The 18,698-nt window shown below is 45.5% G+C and overlaps 1 protein-coding gene and 1 long non-coding RNA gene across 2 annotated transcripts in view; one reads left to right on the plus strand and one right to left on the minus strand.

Annotated features, from left to right (window-relative positions):
• LOC310849327 overlaps positions 1 to 18,698 on the minus strand; it is a 344,819-nt gene that overhangs the window by 70,710 nt on the left and 255,411 nt on the right. The window lies entirely within an intron of this gene.
• Positions 1 to 18,698, plus strand: part of FAM135B (family with sequence similarity 135 member B) — a 164,205-nt gene that overhangs the window by 4,512 nt on the left and 140,995 nt on the right. The window contains exon 2 of the mRNA XM_083748984.1: positions 6,313 to 6,705. The gene's annotated coding sequence lies outside the window, so the exon portion shown is untranslated. The remainder of the gene's footprint in view (positions 1 to 6,312; positions 6,706 to 18,698) is intronic.

Raw genomic sequence — 18,698 nt, forward strand, 5'->3', positions numbered from 1 at the left:
ATGTCTCTTTTCTTTCAAGTGACATTTTCTACAGGTCAGTTTCATTTGTTGAGACATTAGTGTTTAATTAGGAAGAGGGGGAGGGGGAATGGTGAGTGCGGGTGGGGTCGGGTGGTGAAGTTTCTACTTTCCCAGTAGTGATGTATGGAAGTGAGAGCTGGACCATAAAGAAGGCTGATCGCCAAAGAATTGATGCTTTTGAATTATGGTGCTGGAGGAGACTCTTGAGAGTCCCATGGACTGCAAGAACATCAAACACATCCGTTCTTAAGGAAATCAGCCCTGAGTGCTCACTGGAAGGACAGATCCTGAAGCTGAGGCTCCAATACTTTGTCCACCTCATGAGAAGGGAAGACTCCCTGGAAAAGACTCTGATGTTGGGAAAGATGGAGGGCACAAGGAGAAGAGGACGACAGGGGACAAGATGGTTGGATAGTGTTCTCGAAGCTACCAGCATGAGTTTGACCAAACTTCGGGAGGCAGTGGAAGACAGGAGTGCCTGGCGTGCTCTGGTCCATGGGTTCTCTTTGCTATTCGCTTGTGTTCCTTTGGTGGTGAGAGAAGTTGGGGTTGGCCTAGGGTGTGGATGCTTGTTTGTGGTTGGCTGTGGTGAACTTTGTTTTCATGTGTCAGTGGGGTGGGTGTTTGTGAATCAGGATAGCCATATTGATTTGTATGTTGTTGGTGGATTCTTGTCGTTGTTTTGTTGGGCTGTGTATGTGATAAAGGGGAACGATACCAGGGTGAAGGCATCAAGAAATGCAATCTTCAAAGGATGGACATGCTTAGGTTCGTGTTTTAGAGTGCAGTTTAGGAAAGCTCACTTTTAAATGCAAACTTTCTTTCGCATCCATATTTCCAAGTGACCAGTTTTTAGGAGGACACTAACTCTGTCTCTGGGATTCGGGTGGTGCTGTGGGTTAAACCACAGACCCTAGGGCTTGCCGATCAGAAGGTTGGTGGTTTGAATCCCCACGACTGGGTGAGCTCCTGTTGCTCAGTCCCTGCTCCTGCCAACCTAGCAGTTTGAAAGCACATCAAAATGCAAGTAGATAAATAGGTACCGCTCCAGCGGGAAGGTAAATGGTGTATCCGTGCGCTGCTCTGGTTCGTCAGAAGTGGCTTAGTCATGCTGGCCACATGACCCGGAAGCTGTATGCCAGCTCCCTCAGCCAACAAAGTGAGATGAGCGCTGCAACCCCAGAGTTGTCCACGACTGGACCTAATGGTCAGGGGTCCCTTTACCTAACTGTGTCTCTGCAGGAAGAATTCAGCCATCATAAGTAGCAGTTATTCCACCAATCCCTTTCTGGATTTAGCTCTGCAAAATTAAATCTGAGTCCACTGAACCCTTGCTTTCCTGTCTAAACATGAATTTGTAGCTTCATGTACAAGTAGTACTGTGATATTCCATGCAAATCCAAAATCTTCCCCATTTTCAAAATTTCAGCAGAAAGCCTGTGTTGAAAAAAAGAAATAGTTTCATTGTAGCCTAATCATCCCAGTTATTTTCCCTGTGTAGCTATTAGATTCCAATGTGCTTTTTGAATGGCACATTTTTTAAAGGTACATTTCTATAGGCAAAGATTTGCGGAATGGGACAGAATTTACCCAGCTGAATCCTTGGGAAAGCTATCAAGTTCTTATTTTCTGAGACCAGCTCAGCAACAACTGTCTATACCAAACTTCTTTTTTTCCACTATGGTCATCACAATGTTCTATGAAATCCAGCCAAACTACTTTCCTGCTGAGATAAATGGTTAGAAAAGTAATAAAGGAGTAAAGCTTTTGCACTTTGTGAATAATAATATCCCACAATTATGGGCTTTTTGGCAGATCTTCAGGTTCATATTTGGCCTGTTGAGACCTACAGTTCTTCCACTCTTATCTCCTTAATTAGTTTCCAGAATGAATTATCAGGAGAACCTGTGGACACTCCATCATAGGAGAATATAAGAAACTGTCTGCCATGACACCATATCAAATTAAGTGGGTTTTTGTTTTGTCCAAACAGCTCGTGCCTACTGTAACTGGCAGCAGCTAATCAGTCTCACGCAGAAACATTTCCCAGCTTATTTCATTATTTTTAATTGAAAAGCTCAGGTGCCAAACCCAGAGGCTTCATACAGACAAAACAATGGTTGTCCACTGAGCCATGACTGTTTCAAACTAGAAGGAAAAAACAAACAATTCAAGAGATAGGTTACAGAGTTTTCTTAGGTGGCGGACCAGTTTTCACATGCATTTGCATTGTCATTACTGGAACACTGTCTACAGCAAGGAATTGCACGTGATAACTGTCATGGACTGGCTAGAGGCAGAGGAGTGGTGGATGGCACCAACTGGGAAACCCCCCAAGGAATGAAGGCCCAGAACCCAGAGATTGGTGGTAGGGTGACAATCAGTGGTTAGAGAGAGAAGCAGGAGAAGATTGGGAGGAGGAGATGTTGGAAGCTGAAGAGGTAACAGGTTTTAGTGAGCAGGGGGAGTCTGTGACAGAGAGAAATCCAGAACCAGAAGTGGAAGCTGAAGCAGGAGAGGATAGAGGCCAAGAGGCATAGATGAGTCAGGTTGGTGCAGAAGCCAGGGTTTCTCCCACCCCTACTGTGACCAGCTCCCTCTCCCACTCCTCCTGTCTCCCAGAACCAGAAAAGAAGAGGAAGGAACAGAGACAGGCTTGCCAGCAGAGTCTCAGATTGCTTAGGAAGGACCCAGGAGAGGAAGAGGCTTAGGCAGCTGTGGGAAGGTGGGGACTGATTCAGAAATGTAGAGAATGGATCTTAAGATTGGAGAAAGGAGAGAAACCTAAATTGACAGATCTATCCATCCCTAGAAAACATATCTGGAACATTTGTATTGCACAGTGTTTGAGTGGAGCTGGTTCACACATTCAGCTGCCAATCAAGGGTACAATAATAAAGTGTAGATAAACTGAGTGACGTGCATGCATGCGTTAAATGGCCCAGTCGGCATCCTCTAAAATCTGGAAGTACAGCACCAGTGCTGTGTGAAGAAGACTCAAGGGCTGCTATTACTGATACCACTTCTGACACCATGAAGGTGAAAACAGCACAGCAGTAGTCTTGCCTGTGGCACTGCATGGTTAGTTGCAAAGACAGATGTTAAAATGGTCCTCCGATTTTGCATGACCTTAGATTTAAGTGATGTGTTTTGCTCATAACAAAATAGAGGCATATCCGTAAGACAAAAAGGTGGATGTGCTTTTTTTTAAGTCTTGAAGTCCATAGCTAAGTGGTAGAGTATCTGCTTTGCATGGGGAAGGTCTCAGATTCAATCCCAAGTATCTGCAGGTAGGCCAGGAACAGTCCTTTGTCTGAAACCCTACAGAGTCACTCCCAGTCAGTTCAAACAATACTGAACTGGTTAACTGGTCTGATTTAGTATATCGGAAGCCTTTTTATATGTTCAGTCGAATACAGAAGGTCTCAGATTCAGTCCCCAGAATCTCCAGGCACAGCTGAGAGAGACCCTTGTCTGAAACCCTGGAGAGCTGCAGCCACTGAATGTAGACAACACTGAGATAGATGGACCAATGGTCTGATTCAGTGTATTGGAAGCTGCCTTGGAGTCATTCCTGTGCATCTGTATTTTTGCATGGCTTATTAAGGCGGCCCATGCTGGCAGAAGCAGAAAAGTCATGGGGAGAAAACAGTGGGGAGGTCATGTCTAATGACAAAGGGGTGAGCTCAAGGTTTGCTGGCCTGATTGAAAGTGTGAGGCTGAAGCAGTGGGAAATCTGCAGCAAGCTGTCCTGACTGCTTTTCTTTTCCTTTAAGGTAACCACCGGGGGAGGATTTATTTTGACCGTGGTGCCAGATGAGATTTAGATGTAGGGTCCTACTTGATTAACAATGTGTGCATATGCTCTGGGGCTGAGCTATGACCTCCCCCCACCCAGCACTCAAATACTGGATGTCAGGGAACTGCCATCGGCTCAGAGGTGAGATAGAGGGGCAGGTGTGTTACAGGGAGCCTCCGAAAATCTTGCAAAGCAGTTCCTCTTCCGGCGAGGAGGGAAGCCCCACCTCCAGTGAGGAAGAGGTGCAAGGACCAGAGGATGCTAGTAAGCGCCTTAACACCGCACCTGAGCCAGAGAGGAGGGAGGCACGCCCTTGCCATTGCCCATCATGCACAGTAGTTTGAGGCAGAAAAGGCTGGGGGTGATGAAACTTTTCTGTTGGGGGAGGTACAAAACAGACCACTCCCGGATTCTGCTAGCGATTGAGCCAGACATGAACATGTGACGCTCTTCACTTTAAATAGTTTGCACCAAAATAAAGCCTATAAAAGACAGGTCAGAATCCTGCCTGGTTACTCTCGAGCAACCGCAACATCATCTGACACCACCCACTCACCTGGGCCCCATAGCTCTTTATTTAGTTAAACAATAAGGTTGAGTTACTAATTCTTCACTTCTTATGATCACCAGCTCCATGTCTCCACCTACTTCACCCCGTCTCTGTTGCCACTACCACAGCCCTCCTGTCTGGGGCTGAATGCCTGCAACAGGAAGTCTGCTGTATTCATCCTCCCTGCACCATTTATAGCAGGGATGTGGAACATATGCCCCTCCAGATGTTGATCGCCACAACTCTCATCATCCCTGAGCATTGGCCATGCTGGCTGACAATGCCTTGGTCAGGCTACACCTAGAATACTGTGGTCAGCTTTAGGCATCACAATCTAGGAAACATATTGACAAGCTGGAGTGTGTGCAGAGGAGGGCAACCAATATAACAACAACGACAACAACAACAACAACAACATATTATTTATACCCCACCCATCTGGCTAGGTTTCCCCAGCCACTCTGGGCGGCTTCCAAACAAAATATTAAAATACAGTAATGCATCAAACATTAAAAGCTTCCCTAAAAAGGGCTGCCTTCAGATGTCTTCTAAAAGTCTGCTAGTTGTTGTTCTCTTTGACATCTGGTGGGAGGGTGTTCTACAGGGCGGGCACCACTACTGAGAATGCCCTTTGCCTGGTTCCCTGTAACTTGGCTTCTCACAGTGAGGGAACTGCCAGAAGGCCCTCGGTGCTGGACCTCAGTGTCCGGGTAGAAAGATGGGGGTGGTGATGATGATGTAAGACCTAGAAACCAAGCCTTGTGAGGAATGGTTGAAGGATTTAGGTATGTTTAGTGTGGAGAAGAGAAGACTGGGAGGTGTTATGACAGGAATCTTCACACGGAAGATGGAACAAACTTGTTTTCTGCTGTTCCAGAGGACAGGACTTGAACCAATGGATTCAACAAGAAAGGAGATTCTAACAAAACACTAGGAAGACCTGCATGACAGTAAGAGGTGTCTGAGAATGGAACAGACTCATTCCAAAGGTGGTAGGTGCTCCTTCACTGGATGCTTTTAAGCAGAGGTTGGGTGGTCATCTGCCAGAGCTGCTTTAGTTGTGATTGTTCATTGCAGGGGGCTGGAACAGAAGACCTTAAGGCCCCTTCCAACTCTACAATGCTATGATTATATGATGGGAGTTGGACTCCGAAGATCATCTGGACGTCCACAGGTTCTCCATCCCTGACTGATAACATTTGAAGACAAACTTTTCTTCAGTTAAAAGCAGCCATGAGGTGGTGTTTAGGTCCCATGGTAGCATGAGAAACATTCTGAGCTCTTCACTCTGTGCCATGCCTAGACTTACATCTCCTGCATCACCCAACTGCTCTTAGCTAGAACTGAAGGTGATGGGGGAAGAAACAAGCACTATATAGGTTATTGATGTTCTCTCCTCATGTGTCCTCTCCTCCTCTTTCTAATACACTCCCTTTCCTCCAAGGAGCTCAAGGTTCTCCTCCCACTTTAACCTCACAACAACCCTGTGAGGTGGGTTAGGGTGAGAGCCAAGAGCTTCATGGCTGAGTAGGGATCTGAACCATGGTTTCCCAGGTCCTAGCCCAACACCTTACCCCATATTGGCTCTTCTCTTCACCATTACTTTCTGTTGGTTTTTGGCCTCAGTTGAGCATGACCCATATAAAATACTCTGCAGAATGATCTCTGCTCTTGTCCTGGGTGTTCTTCTCAAGGGACAAGAGTGAGCTCTAACTTGGGTTTGTTCCTTCAAGACCTTTTCCCCTGAGGCTCTTTCTGTTCCAAACTGTAATGTTCTTGCTGCTGCCATGTTTTTTTTACCCTTTTTGTTTTGTTTCCAGCATCTTGCTGAGATATAAGATCCTAACAGCAGCTCAGACACTGGCCAATAACAGCTACATGTCATCAAGTTGTGGATGAGTGTTTGTCAAAATGAAGAATATGCCTTCTCATTACCTTGCAGCTTGTGCTACAAGCCAGTCTTGGGTCCTGCCTGTGAAAGAACCAGGAGTTCTAGCAGCTGTTGCACTGTGTAGTGCTGCTGAGTTCCATCGCCATAGCAACAGCATCAGTACCATCTGCGGCATCCTCCTCCCCCTCTCCACTCATACTCCTCCTCCTCCGTAACATCATCAGTACCAGGAACAGCAGCAGCAGCCTGGGCAGAAGCCAGTGCCTGGTAGCACACTGACTGCAATTTCAACCAGCTGGCTTGGGAGACCTGCTCAGGCACCAGGACCAGTGATGAGCTGCAGCAACCGCTACTCTGTCATTTTCTGGAAGATGGACAGATAGAAAAGAAGGGAGGGAAAGGAGTTGAGGACAGTACACTGCAGAGGAGCTGGAGAAGACCTAGGTAAGGGACATTTCCCCCAACTCCCTGTTTCTGCCAACTCTCTGCCCTTGATTGTCTCAATTGCATTTCCACGTCTTTCTGATTTACTAACCATTTTGAACGTATCCAAATTATACCTCTCCCCACCCCCCACAAACCAATGCCTGCTTTAAAAAAGAGATTCCCCCCTCCTCCTCTTACCGTCATCACTTTAATCTTAAAAACAACAAATATATTCAGAGTGGGGGAGGGGGAGAGAAAGACTGGATTTGATTGTTGTTGCTGGGGGAACATAATTAAGAGACGCAATGTGTTGGATCCAAAGGGAAAAAAGGTTCTTGCTGAGCGCTTCAGAATAAAAAGTGGACAGCAGCTTGGCTGGCATAGCAATCGTTCATTCTTTTTCAGAAAAAAAAGAAAGAAAACCCACACAGGTCTGTGTCCAATCTGTTTATTGCTCTGAAAAATATTCTGCTGAGATTTTTTAAGACAGCGAGGTGTGTGTGTGTGATTAGTAAAGTCTTTCTCAAAAGCTTGAATTATATAGTGGAAAAAGTGTGTGTGTGTGAGAGAGAGTGAGTGTAATTAGGGATGATGAGTTCATAAGCTCCCTGTTATTTACAGCTTGGGTTTACACTGTTTGATATGAAACACATTCTGTACACTGGGTTGGAATATTGGATACTCTTGGCACAACAGGCAGATTAAGAGCATTTCCCCAATGTCTGATGTCCAGGTATTTTCCAGCCTTCCTACCTGGGGTTCTTTGACAAGAGATAACAAAGACTGAACTTGCGATGTTCTGCATGCAAAACATGCACTCTGCCACTGAGCACTGGGCACACCGAGTCTGATGTGATGGGCGGAGAGTTCTGCACTGAGCAATGTTTTTGGCTAAGGCACTGAGTCGTCTTCTTAGATACTTCTTAGGGACCTTTTGACTCCTTCTTTGAACCCTATAATTCTAAGGTTGTAGTCCTGTACCCATTGACCTGGAAGTCAGTCCCACACAACACGTGCATAGGATCGTGTTCCAGAAATACCGTGTCTTGCTATGAAGACTCATGGTGATGTTGTTATCTGGTGCAAATGGCAGTAACTCCTCTGTAAGCAAACATTAAATTGTCTCAATGTTGTGGATGTCCTTAAGCCATCCATAGGAGATTGTGTCATATCAATAAATTTACTGTGTGCATCTTTTCCCACCTTGAAACTGTTTTGTGCCTCTGTTGCTATGACTCACCAACCAGTTGAGCTACAGTTCCTGTGTTTACTTTGATTTGTTTCCTGGGTTGAAATCAGTTTCGTTGCATGACTGAGAATGTTATTCAGTTACAGCAATCATTCCAACAGCAGTTTTCATTTGACAGTGTGCTTGATCATTTGTGTTTCGCCTGTCTTGAACAAACCTCTGAGTTAAGTCACCATGAATCCTCATTTGCACATGGGGAAGCAAGGCTAAGTAACTGTGATTTACTCAAGGCCATTGAAGAAATTTGGATTGGATTCCTATATCCAGAGACGCATACTAAAGACCACAATGCAGATTTTTTTATTTGATTTGATTTCCCCTTCAACTCGCCATCAGTTGCTTTTAACAGTTGTTATTAATTTCACTGGTAATTCTATTGCTTTATTCATTGTGTAAACTGCTTGAAGGTTGTTGCAGTGCTTTTTATAACCAAGCAATATATACAGTAATCTGTATGAAATAAAATAGATAATAATATTTAACCAAAATCAAGTTCTGAGGCAAAATTGATAGAGCAAATCATCACTCAGCATCTGAAGGCAAAAAGAATTCTAGCAAGATTAGCAAAAAGGAAAATACTCAAACAGTGAAGTTTTGTACTTCTCTTGACTCCTTCCTCTCCTCTCCAGAAACCTGAATTTGAAGTGAATTCTAATGGGTCTGCTCAGGCCAAAAAACTATTGGAATCCGGAGAAAAGCTAGAGAACAGAGAGATGTGTGTATTTTTGAGCAAAACACTGCAATGTTCTATAGAGCGTCCCAGGTGAAAGATGGGGTTGCCTGGTTGATGTTCCTTAGCACTGGTGAACATCTTTAGTGTAGGTTTTGCAATTGATGTGGGTGGTGCTGTGGTCTAAACCTCTTGGACTTGCTGATCAGAAGGTTGGCAGTTCGAATCTGCACAATGGGTTGAGCTCCTGTTGCTCTGTCCTTGATCCTGCCAACCTAGCAGTTCGAAAGCACACCAGTGCAAGTAGATAAATAGGTACCGCTGTGGCGGGAAGGTAAGCGGCATTTCCGTGCGCTCTGGTTTCCATCACAGTGTTCTGTTGTGCCAGAAGCAGTTTAGTCATGCAGGCCACATGATCCGGAAAGTTGTCTGTGGACAAACGCCAGCTCCCTTGGCCTGAAAGCAAGATGAGTGCCGCAACCACACAGTCGCCTTTGACTGGACTTAACCGTCCAGGGGGACTCCATTACCTTTTTCCCCCTTGAGTGCACTGAAAATGTGAACATGGCATCTGTTCCTCTTATGTTAGAGATGAATGCACCTACCTTTTCTGCTCCCTTGTTGTAGGGAGATATAGGAGCACAGGAAGCTGTCTTGCACTGAGTGAGACTATTGGTCCATCTACCCCAGTATTGTCTACACTGACTGGCATGAGCTTTCTGGGATTTCAGACCAGGATCTATCCCAGCCTTACCTAGAGATGCTGGGATTGAACCTGAGACCTTCTGCATGCAAAGCAAATGCTCCAGCACTGAGCTATGGCTCTTTCTCCAATGCTTTGAGAAGTAGCATCACCAGAGATACCTGCTGAAATTCCCTCTTTACAATTATTAGAGGTGCAGAGGTCCAGTTCTCACTTACACCTGGCCATTGCAGATCGTCTTTGAATTTATTTTAAAATTTATTGTTAAAAAAACCCCTTAAATCACTTTAAATAGTAACATTTCGATACTGATATATTTTCTGCTGCTGTTGCTGCTAATCTTAGTAATTTGACTTGGTTTGTGAAAGGTTCATTAACTAAATGTAGATATTTTTGTGTAACTGGTCATTTATGCGAGGAATGCTTTTCATACATTATAATATTGCAATGTCTGTTAGCATGCTAATACCTGATAACTGCTATATTGTGTGTTCAGTAAATTTAGGATTGTTTCTGGTATACACACATATTTATGATTTGTTTACTGTTCTTGTGAGCTGCTTTAACTATGATTTGGGAAAGTAATGCATTTGTTTTCTCTGGCTTATAGAAACAACAAATGTAAAACCTGAGTTACTACTGCAGTCTTTATCTTTTTTTACTTTGGGATTTTCCAATATTTTGGTATGTTGGCCCTTTATATATACTGTACATAGTTGTATAGGTGCCTGAAGTCCAACATTAAGAGCACAATTCAGTAAAAGGCAGTTTTGAGTATTTCTCATTGAAAACAATGGAGTGGGAATCACGAGTCAACCTGAATTTGTTGGACTTATTTATTTGGAAATTGCCCCTCAGGGGCAGTGTTGTGGCTTAGTGGTTAGAGCACACACTTTTTTTGTAAAAGCTCCTGGGTTTGATCCCATGTGTCTCTGGAGAAGGCCAGGAGAGCCTGAAATCTTGGAGATCCACTGGCCGACAATATTGACAGTATTGAGGACCAATGGTTTGACTTGGTACAAGGCAGCTTATTAAAAGGTAAAGGGACCCCTGACCATTAGGTCCAGTTGTGGCCGACTCTGGGGTTGCGGCACTCATCTCTCTTTATTGGCTGAGGGAGCTGGCGTACAGCTTCTGGGTCATGTGAACCAGAGCAGCGCACGGAAACACTGTTTACCTTCCCGCTGGAGCGGTTCCTATTTATTTACTTGGACTTTGACGTGCTTTCAAACTGCTAGGTTGGCAGGAGCAGGGACCAAGCAACAGGAGCTCACCCCGTCGCTGGGATTCAAACCGCCAACCTTCTGATCAGCAAGTCCTAGGCTCTGTGGTTTAACCCACAGTGCCACCCGCATCCCAGGCAGCTTATTATGTTCCTATAAATATGTTTTCTTGCACATGGCCTGCTAAAATGAAATGAATGACATATGTACAAGGCTGCAACAGTGCCCATGTTCAAGTAACCGTTCATTATAACTGGGGATGTTCAGGAGAACAGCAGATTGTGAACAGTCACAAGCAGACGGTGTCCTTTAAGAATAACTTTAAAGTTTCACATGTAAATGTTAAGCTTCCCGCTTAATCTTCATTTTAACATTATTGATACTTCTGAATGCCAGTTGTCGAGCAGCAGAGATGCTCATGAAGTCCTTCTGAGCCAGGCATGGATATGAACTTAGAGGGTTTATAAAAGCCAGGCCTAGAGGAAAAGCAAGCTTCTCAAAGTCCCCTCCAAATTCTCTGTCTCAGAGGAAAATCTAAGCTGGAGAAGAATTCATGGTTTCTCCGTGCCTGCCCTTTTCTCTCTCTCTCTCTCTCTCTCTCTCTCTCTCTCTCTCTCTCTTTTTTTTCTGTGTGTGTGCTTGTGGTGGAACATCAGTGCAAATTTCATCAAGACTTACAGTGGGTGATAGAGTTAATTACCAGTATTTGGCTTTTTAATTTAATTTAATTTAATTATTTTATTACTATCATATCTTCTGGATGTTGAAGCTTTTAAACTGTCTTCTGGCTACTTGCTGAGATAGATGTATCTTGGTCCAGTCTAGCAAAATGTTCATATTTGTCCATAAAGGCTGTCTTCACTATGACACATTACATATTACATTACAATGAACTTAAGAAAATCCCTGCTTCATCTAGTTCACCAACTAGATGCTTATGAGACATCCACAAGCAGGGCATTAAGGCGATAAGGTTCCAGACAGCCTGTTTGTTGGCAGGAAGCATTTAGAGAGGGCCCTGGGAAGCTTTCAAGCAAGTCTGAAGGTCCTCACCCCTGTGTTTCATGGCCAGCGGTTCGAATCCCTGTGACAGGGTGAGTTCCCGTTGCTTGGTCCCTGCTCCTGCCAACCTAGCAGTTCGAAAGCATGTCAAAGTGCAAGTAGATAAATAGGTACCACTCCAGCAGGAAGGTAAACAGTGTTTCCATGCACTGCTCTGGTTCACCAGAAGTGGCTTAGTCATGCTGGCCACATGACCCGGAAGCTGTTCGCCAGCTCCCTCGGCCAGTAAAGCGAGATGAGCGCCGCAACCCAAGAGTCGGCCACAACTGGACCTAATGATCAGGGGTCCCTTTACCTTTACCTTAACCCGCCCAGGGACCTTGGGGTAAAGTAGGGTAATCAACAACAACAACAACAATGGTTCAACAGCATGGCTATCCTACCCCCCAAAACATTGAGGCAGTTTCCCCTATTCCCTCCTGTATTAGGGTCATAGGAGATACTGCATTATTGCCCCTTTGGAAACATCTCGCAATGGCTGCAATGAGCTTGTGCAATCCACTTTCAGCCTGTGGTGAGTTACTTCCCCCCGCCAACTTGAAGACTAAAAGACATTTATTTTTATTATTGTTTTGGTAAGCCTCCCTTCTCTTTCCCCAATGAAATATATCCAAAGCGATGGAGAAATGCCATGAGAACAGCTCATTCCTGACCACCATAAATCAAAGGCAGTATTTTTTTTAATCCACTTTCTTTCTGCACATTGCCAAGAGAACCGTACCACGTAATAAAGAGGGTGCATGTGGCTGTGCGATGATGGATGGAGGCCTGCGAGCATTTCATCAGCCTAAACTAACAATGAAAGGCCACCAGCGGCCTACAGATTACTTTGGGCTCCCTAAATATTATTCCAAATCATCACTTTGCTGTTGACTAAAAGCATGCAGCAGCACCGTGGAGATAGACTCTCTTGATCACGAAGGGGCTGCGAAAACTCCCTTTAAAATGATGTCAAAACCCCAGGGATATATAAATCTTTATGTCTAGAATGTTTGCGTGCTTATATATTTATAGCCAGACCAGGTTCATGCCATCAGTGAAATATGCCATTTTAAAGCAGGTTGTTGATGTTGTGCTTTTGCATCTCTGTATAAATAGAACTGGCAAGGCTATGCTGCACTCAAGGAACAAAACCAGCTAGCTTGGGTTCTTCGTTATTAGACTACAGCTGATTCCTCCATTAGTTTTACCACCTTTTCTCCATCTGCCATTTATCAGACAGCTTGTTGTCTGAGCAAATATTGTAATTTTATGTATTTAATGTATTAGTGTCATTTCATGCTTGACAGTCGCTACTATAGCTGTGTTTCTGATGTCGCTGAAGTTGCCCTCCTATGTCACTGTTAGGGAACAAAGTAATTTTATAGTTGGAGTCTCCATTTAATTAGCAGCTTTTTTGAGGAGCTGATGCCACAGTCCTATTTACGCTGTGTTGGCAAACAGCAGAAATGAGCAATCCTTAGCCCCAAATGATGTATCCGTTATTGGGTTGTGCCGTTTTCTGACCATATAGACAGGGAAACATAATCGAAAGCTCTCCATTCACGGACAAAAGTAGGACATGAAGGAGAAAGATAGGAGAAAGATGCTCCTGCCATGCTTATGTTATGTGAACATTATGTATCTCCTTTTTTAAAAAAAGTGTGGTGGAGACTCCGACATTCGAACCCATAATTCTCAGCCCCTCTACAAACTTCCAAGTGTTGCATGTGACCCTGTTGATCAAGCAGCATGGCTCTGAATGTGTAGGATTAGACCAGGCGTCAGCAAACGTTTTCAGCAGGGGGCCGGTTCACTGTCCCTCAGACCTTGTGGGGGGCTGGACTATATTTTTTCGGGGGGGGGGGATGAATTCCTATGCCCCACAAATAACCCAGAGATGCATTTTAAATAAAAGGACACATTCTACTCATGTAAAAACATGCTGATTCCTGGACCGTCCGTGGGCTAGATTGAGAAGGTGATTGGGCCGGATCCGGCCCCCGGGCCTTAGCATGCCTACCCATGAATTAGACCATGTGCCAATTGCATCACTGGAGACATAAATGATGAGCCATGTTGTGCCACAGTACATAATAAGTGTTTTGCAGCTGGATCTGGTCAAATGCCCATCTTGTCCAACATCTTGATCTCACAATGGCCAGCCAGATACCTTTATCCACAGTCAGGACCTGAGCAGAACACCAGTCTCCTCACTTGCAATTCTCAGCAGCTCATATTCAGAGGAGACACCGCTGATGGAATATTTCGAGGAGTTGGAGTTGTGGAAGGACGTGTGGATCTAGAATTGGCCTCCATAGTGACTTACGGGCTCATTGTTAAAACCGTGTTTACGGAAGACAATCTTACTCAGCTACAAGTTATCACCAAAGAAGAAGAAGATTCAGAGGCACATTGCCTCCAGCACTTGAGGTTCAGCATAGTCATCATGGCAAGTAGCCATTGATTTTGTCTACTCTTTTTTTAAAGCCACCCAATTCAGTGGCCATCACTAGAGAAATCCATAGTTTAACAATGTGTTTAGTGAAGAAGTATCTCCTTTTATCTCTCCTGAATTTCCCACTATTAAGCTTAACTGGATAACCCTTAAGCTCTAGAATAATGAAAGAGGGATGAAAGCTCCCTCTCCACTTCTCCACACCATGGATGAAGCAAAGGACAAGAGGATGCTTTCCACAGGTCATGCACAGAAGTGGATCAGGCATTCAGCCAAATCTCACTTCAACCTGGGAGCTTTTGTATGAGCTGCTTAGCCGAAACGCATTGTCTTTGCCCTGTGTGGCTTGGTTTATAAGGGCAGGGGTAGCCACTGTGGTTCCTACCAGATGTTATGGGCTACAACCCCCATCATCGCAGACAATTGGCAATGCTGGCCGGGGCTGATGGGAACTGGGGTATGGGATGAGGGAGAAATTTGGTTTGCCTCCATCACTTGTGCTTCCTGAAACAATGCACAGCTAGCCTTCCAAACTTCTCTGAATTTTGCAATGCAGTTCTCCAAGCTGCCCCCAACCCCTGTGCATAAAAATGCATTTATTAGAGGGAAAGTAAATTAGAATTGCACATTTTGGGAGAATAAAATGCATGATAAAATGCTTGCAGAAATGTTTGAGTGAGAATAAATGCACACTAAAATGGCAAATTTCCGTGAGGATTTTCAAAGTAATGCAGAAATGTAGCAGACTGACCTTAAGACTTATGAAACTGAGAGAAACCAAAATAGACAGATTTGCCCATTCTTAATTTGAGAATGGGAGGCAGGTGGCGCTGTGGGTTAAAGCCTCAGCGCCTAGAACTTGCCGATCGAAAGGTCGGCGGTTCGAATCCCTGTGGCGGGGTGCGCTCCCGTTGCTCGGTCCCAGCGCCTGCCAACCTAGCAGTTTGAAAGCACCTCCGGGTGCAAGTAGATAAATAGGGACTGCTTACCAGCGGGAAGGTAAACGGCGTTTCCGTGTGCAGCTCTGGCTCACCAGATGCAGCTTTGTCACGCTGGCCACGTGACCCGGAAGTGTCTCCGGACAGCGCTGGCCCCTGGCCTCTTAAGTGAGATGGGCGCACAACCCCAGAGTCTGTCAAGACTGGCCCGTACGGGCAGGGGTACCTTTACCTTTACCTAATTTGAGAATGCAATAATTGGAGGGAGCCATTACGGCTACCCCTTGTTGAAATTGATGGTGCATCATACTGAAGCTCATTTAGCCACCACTGAACCTCATGCTTAATCACTGCAACACTCATTGCTTGCATGAACCAATAGTTCAGTTCAGTTTCAAGACAGTGGCAGTTATTTCTAGGTAAGTAGTATTGGTTTACCCCCTAAAAAAATAATCTGATCCAGGTTTATAAAATTATTTATTTGTTTCATTTGTTTAATGTGGGGAAAGTGCAGTGAAAGGGTGCCCCCACCCTCTAGTAGCACTAGAAATTTGACTCATCCAATGAATTTGAATGGAAGTGAATTTAGGATAGTGGAAATAAAATCTCTCTCCCCCCCCCCCGCAAAATTTGTGGAATTTGTTGTCACCGTATGGACTCTAAAGAGGGATTGTGTACAGTCATGGTGGGTAAAGCCAAGTTCCAAGCCATTTCTGATATATTCAGAGGGCCTTGAATGAGTTGGGAACATGCAGCCATGGATCACTGCGAGTTGGGTTGGGTTGGCCCAGAGTGGTCCGCAGCTGTCAGGAGGCAGGACATAAGGCTGGAAGGAGAGACAGGCAGGATGCAAAGAAGGCCAAGATCTACCTGACTGGCGATTGTGTCTACCTTGAACCAGGTAGGCCCAGTGCCTTCTTCCTGCCTGATGTCTATAGGACCAACAACTGTTGAGTGGAAGCATCAGTCCTGTGGGTTGCAGGTGCTACTTCTCAAGCAGCTTTCCTGCTTCTGAAGCAACATACACAGGATTGAATCCTCCTACTAAAACAGCTGTCTGATCCTCTGTGGGGCTGGCCACTACTTATCTTACCCTGCATGGTGCTAGTGGCTAATCCCTGCATACAAAGTAAGTTGCTGGGAAGGACTAGCAGTGGCACTGCAAAGCAGGAGAATGTGATACTGTGGGTGCCATTTACCGCCTGATCTTCTCAACAGGTTTTTAAATAGTTTTGTTGTTGTTTAGTCGTTTAGTCGTGTCTGACTCTTCATGACCCTATGGACCAGAGCATGCCAGGCACTCCTGTCTTCCACTGCCTCCCACAGTTTGGTCAAACTCATGTTGGTAGCTTTGAGAACACTGTCCAACCATCTCGTCCTCTCTCATCACCTACTCCTTGTGCCCTCCATCTTTCCCAACATCAGGGTCTTTTCCAGGGAGTCTTCTCTTCTCATGAGGTGGCCAAGGTATTAGAACCTCAGCTTCAGGATCTGTCCTACCAGTGAGCACTCAGGGTTGATTTCCTTAAGAATGGATCGGTTTGATCTTCTTGCAGTCCATGGGACTCTCAACCCTTAGTAGTAATAAAAAGGCCCTCTCTCTGAATTGTTTCAGAGACGCATGCAGAACGAGGTGGTTGTGTTCCTTCCACCCAGGGTGGCATAGGGTAAATTGCCCTGCACAGTCCTAAAATATGCTACTTCCAGGATCAGAGGTACAATATCACATAGTATCATTATGTGGGTGGACCAGGAGGGACAAAGCTATTACTTATGGGTTTCTGGGGAGGCATAAGTTTCTTCACTGCACTAGGCAAGCTGCCTGGCTGGGTGGGCTGTTTAGTTTGACTCAGCAGAGTTCCTCTTGCATTCTTATGAACCAATTACTACATGATTAGCCACTTGGTAGTTACTTCGCCCTGGGCACCTATCCCATCTTATTTCATCCACGGCTGATCAAAAGGCGATGGCTTTTCTGATGGGCACAGGCTATGCGTTGTTTATTTTTTTATTGCCGTCTGCAATGCTCAAGAGCAAACAATTGGCAATAAGTTACCAGGGAGGACCCATCTGAAACACTGGGCTGTCTCCTGATCCAAGCAGCAGAAAAGCAGGCAGAGCTTGAACAGTGTGTAGCATAACTATTAACCAGCAGTCATTCATTGGTATGTAAATAAGGACTACCTGCAATTACATTAAAGGCCTGAATGGAAATGGTTGGGGTTTTTTAGGTGCAGATGATTACACACACACACACAGAGAGAGAGAGAGAGAGAGAGAGAGAGAGAGAGAGAGAGAGAGAGCTCTCCATTCATGGACAAAAGTAGGACATGAAGGAGAAAGATAGGAGAAAGATGCTCCTGCCATGCTTATGTTATGTGAACATTATTGTCAGGGGCTCAGGAGCAGAGGCACAGGAGAGGGAGGAAATGGAGAGCGAGGGGGAGGAATCCGAAGGGAGCGTAGGCGGTGACAGTGATCAGAGGGATTCCATGAGCCTCTCCAGCGAATCGGAAGATTCACAGAAGGGAGCGCCAATGGCCAGGGCAAGGGGGGTGCCAAGGGGGAAACCCCAGAAGGAAGGGGCCAGCGGGGACTCCCAGAGCAGCAGTTGGAAATCAGGACCAGCTTCCCCACCAGAGCACAGTGGGGGGGAGGAGTCCCAGGCATCGGGACCAGTGTTTTCACCACCAGCGAGAGGAGATGAGTCAGGATTGGCCATGCCTCCATCGGAGAGCGGAGAAACGGTCAAGAGGAAAGTTACCGGCTGGGCGCGCGCGCCAAGTTCAAATGTACAGGCGAGCGGCACAGCAGGTAGCCCGGATAGGGAGCCAGGTCCTAAAGCCCGCCGGAAGGAGGGGCAAGACTCAGGGGGGTCAGCGTCAGAAGAGTCCAGAAAGGAGGAAACCCCAGGGGGCAGAAGGACCCAGAGGAGGAAAGAACAACGGAAGAGGTGGAGTAAGGCTAGAGTCTTAAACTGGTGTCTAGGAGGCGGAGACTCAGATGGAGCTTCGCCGGTCTAGGTTCTAAGACGTAGAGTTGCACGCTGCGGTTTGGAAATGGAAACTAATCTTCAATAAAGACTTTTATACGTTATTACTGACTAGCGTTGGTCCTCTGTGAGCTGGGACCTGGAGGCAACTCTGACAATTATGTATCTCCTTTTTTAAAAAAAGTGTGGTGGAGACACCGACATTCGAACCCATAATTCTCAGCCCCTCTACAAACTTCCAAGTGTTGCATGTGACCCTGTTGATCAAGCAGCATGGCTCTGAATGTGTAGGATTAGACCAGGCGTCAGCAAACGTTTTCAGCAGGGGGCCGGTTCACTGTCCCTCAGACCTTGTGGGGGGCTGGACTATATTTTTTCGGGGGGGGGGTGAATTCCTATGCCCCACAAATAACCCAGAGATGCATTTTAAATAAAAGGACACATTCTACTCATGTAAAAACATGCTGATTCCTGGACCGTCCGTGGGCTAGATTATTTCATCCACGGCTGATCAAAAGGCGATGGCTTTTCTGATGGGCACAGGCTATGCGTTGTTTATTTTTTTATTGCCGTCTGCAATGCTCAAGAGCAAACAATTGGCAATAAGTTACCAGGGAGGACCCATCTGAAACGCTGGGCTGTCTCCTGATCCAAGCAGCAGAAAAGCAGGCAGAGCTTGAACAGTGTGTATCATAACTATTAACCAGCAGTCATTCATTGGTATGTAAATAAGGACT

Source organism: Podarcis gaigeae (genome assembly GCF_964106915.1).
Source record: "Podarcis gaigeae genome assembly, chromosome: 7".
Lineage (NCBI taxonomy): Eukaryota > Metazoa > Chordata > Lepidosauria > Squamata > Lacertidae > Podarcis > Podarcis gaigeae.